Genomic DNA, 3572 nt, shown 5'->3' with positions numbered 1-3572 from the left:
GGATACTGATGCTGATTTCCTGTATCGATGGCTGTATTGCAGATACATAGGACAGATATGCACATTAATATTATACATATATAACACATATTTAGGGTGATGGGGCGTTGTGTTGGCATTCTCGAATGGTTCAGGAAAAAAAAGTCTTTTGTGTTGTACTTAAACATTTTTTGTAGGTTTGAGATTATTTCAAGAAAAACAGTGTAAGGAGAAAAACTCCAGTGCAGGGGGACCATAGAATCCCACCACCTTCCTGCGCATGCTTGACGTCTCCATATGCGCCACGCCTACAGCCTCTCCCTGGCAACTATGACGCTGGCACTGGACCAGCCATCTGAAGAATCAATGTCATGATCTCAGGGTCCTGGGATCCAGCCCTGTGTCCAGCTCCACGCTTGGCAGGACGTCTGCTTGAGGATTCTCTCCCTCTCCCTCCTGCCCCACCCCCTGCGCTCTCTCTCTGTCTCTCAAGTAAATAAATAAACCTTAAAAAAAAAAAAGGAAAGATTGTTTTTTTCAAAACATGAGCTCATGGTAACCCCAGTCCGCGGTGTGTGCTGGCCCTTCCCACAACCGGCTAAGGCAGGATACATCCACACACGAACAAGAGAACCCAAGTACAAAGATGAGCACACAGCTGAAAATCAGTGCACTTGATAAAAGCCAAAATTTTTAAAGGGAGACCCCCCCCCCAACTCTATAGCCGGATGAATTTCCTGGGTCATTTTTTAATTTGGGTAAGTCAGTCGCTATAGAAATGAAAGCGGACGTGCCTGGAGAGGCAAAGGTGGATGACTATGAAGTCTGCTGTTAAAGCAGATGTCACGCGGCTGTATTTTTACTAGGGTTATTGTTTTAAAAGTGATCCAGTTACAAAGTTGCCCTGGTTTGCTGTGGTCTGCCTCTTATCCTCATTTTCTTGTAAGTCCTCTTATTTTTAGCATGTGACTTTGTAGAAGGCAGAGGTTTTGGGAAATGCACATATAATATTATATCCGAAATGCCTGTGTTTTAATAGGGTAACAATTCCCACATACAAATTTGAAACAAACAAAAGCCCTGTCACTCTTTCTCCGGCCCTGCCTTTTCCCCATTCAGTCGTCCTCTCCGTATGCGCGGGTCAGGAGGACAGGTGCTCAGGTGGAAAGAGCGTGGTCTTCAGAACCAGACGGAACTGAGTCTAACCCTTATTCTGATACCTACTAGCTACTAGCTGCCTCTGATGATGCCATCCCCCTGAGCCGCAGCTTCCTTGTCTGTCACGGAGAGGGTCGAAAGGCCTTTCTGGAAGTCGGCCAGAAGACAGCCGATCTCTGTGACCTAACTCAAGAGCCGATAGCAAGTGTCCGCGAGGAGGTCCTTCCCACAGGACAGCACTTTCCAGTAGGGACTAAGCCTCACCCCTACAGATGCTCAAGGCCATGAACCAGAACTTCCAGGGGTGGGGCAAGGTGGTGACTCTTTCACAGTCCCCCCGGATGACATGATACCTGGTGAGACACGCTGCCGGTAGACAGTCTGGTCTGCTTCACAGCTGCAAATAGCAGTGATATCCCGCGTTTATTCAACTTGCTAAAACTCACTGTGCCTCAGCTTCCTCAACTGTAAAATGGAAGTGATAATAGCACTTAACTCGCAGAGTTGCTGTGAGGATTTTATGAGAGCTATATGGAAAGTGTTTGGAACAGTGGCTGGCCCAGAGCAAGTGCTAGCTGAGTGTTCACTCAGTATTATACATCAGGCTCTGTGAGGTTGGTTACATGTCACTCTGCCTTTGAAAGCCAGTGCTGTGTGGGCATGCACAAAAGCAACTTCAGAACGAGCCCCTGAAGAGTGGCTGATTGACCAAGTTCATATTACTTGGAAGGGACCTCTCTGGGCAGCTAGGGCCCTTCCTTAGGTGATAATATACATGCCTCTTCTTGCCATGTGCCTTAATATTTGAAACCGTAAGTAAGGATTGTATGAAAAACTGTTTCAAATGCCTAACAAGTGTCTAGCACACAATCTTCCCTCAAACAATGGTGGCCTTTGTCTCTCTTCCCAAGCACCTTAAGTCTTTGAAGTGTCAGCTGGAAACCACGCATTGGGAAGGGAATGCCCGACATTGGAAGGGAAAGACCGCGAGAGCTAAATTTGACTATAAGCGAGCCTGCAACCATCTAATTCCCACTGTTTTTGGATTGAAATAAATTCAGCCGGAGACTGTAGCCTTACTGGCTGATAACGTGATTTGAGACTCACATAGGAGTACCCCACCTTGGAGTCCGGACCTGTCAGCACCACCCCTTTCCCGCTTGTAAACCCACTTGTATTCCTTCACAATGCAGCCCAAACATCACCTCCTCTTTGGAGCTTTCTTGAACTCCCGCAGGGTCCCCACTGTGTCCATCTCACGTAATGATGTTCCTGTCTGTCACCCCCATTAGTCTTTAGCTCCTGAGTAACAGTGTCTTGGTGACCTTTATACACCCGGCAGCCAGCACAAGGCTTGGTACATAGTAGGTGCTCACAAGAGACTTGTCATTAAATTAATGCAGTAGGTCCTGATTTAAGGTTATTGAATTAATGCAATGAGTCCTGATTTACCCTTATTTTCTTACATGAGCCTGGAGCTAAGGCATGTAATCCTTCAGGGCCTTTCCAGAACAGAGACAAGCCAGCCCCAGCTGGGGGAGGTGGCCACCTCCCCTTCCACAGCTTTGTCAAGAACGTGCTTGTAGAGCCTTGCACCGTGAGGCCTGGAAGGCACCTCGAAGTATGTAAAGGACCAGGAGATGACCTTGGGCAAGAAACGTGATGCCAAACAGTATTTATTCAACGGACATTCATTCAGTGCCCCCCCATGAATGAGATTCAGTTCCGGCCCTCCCAAATCTTGCAAGCCTCGGCAGAAACAGACCTTGGGAACGATGGCACTGTGTGACCGGTGCTGGGACAGGAGGGAGCACGAGGCCATGGGAAGGGACAGGGAGGAGAGGACTTGGAACCTGTGGCAGGAGAGACAATGTCAGAGGTGAGAACCCACTGTGGATCACGCTGCTTCGAGGAGGGAAAGCCACCTGTTCTGTCTGACAGCTGGAACAGGAGGAGTGCCTCCTCCTCTCTCAGGAGGGGCCCCATTTTGGGGTATAACTGCCAAGAGCGTCCCCACTGTCTTCCCTGAAGCCTGTCGACTGACCGCCAGGCCCACTATGGTCTTTCTGACACTTCGCCTGGAATATCCATGGGCTACCAGGAAAGGTTCTGTCCTGTCCGTAGCAACCACTAGAGACAGTGCTTGACCCTACTGTGGCCACAGGCAAGGGGACCCCCAAGATCTGACCTACTTCCCTCTCGCCCCCTCACCTTGCCTCGCCTCTCCTGGGAAGCAGAAGAGGTGTGTGGTAAGTAGACACCAACCCACGAGACACGCGCTTTACCCCGGTGTGAACAAACCCCACATTCAAAAAAGAAATAAGAATTTCCACTAACGAATTTATTATTCCTGATAGCTTTTTGAATGAAGCGAAGAATTTAACAAAATATACAAAATATATATACATATTTTTAAATCACAAGTGGATGATAGA

Source organism: Ursus americanus, chromosome 2, assembly GCF_024610735.1.
Source record: "Ursus americanus isolate L20-20 chromosome 2, mUrsAme1.1.p, whole genome shotgun sequence".
In the NCBI taxonomy this organism is placed as follows: domain Eukaryota; kingdom Metazoa; phylum Chordata; class Mammalia; order Carnivora; family Ursidae; genus Ursus; species Ursus americanus.
The sequence above is the reverse complement of the archived record's forward strand: the minus strand, read 5'-3'. Positions refer to the sequence as shown.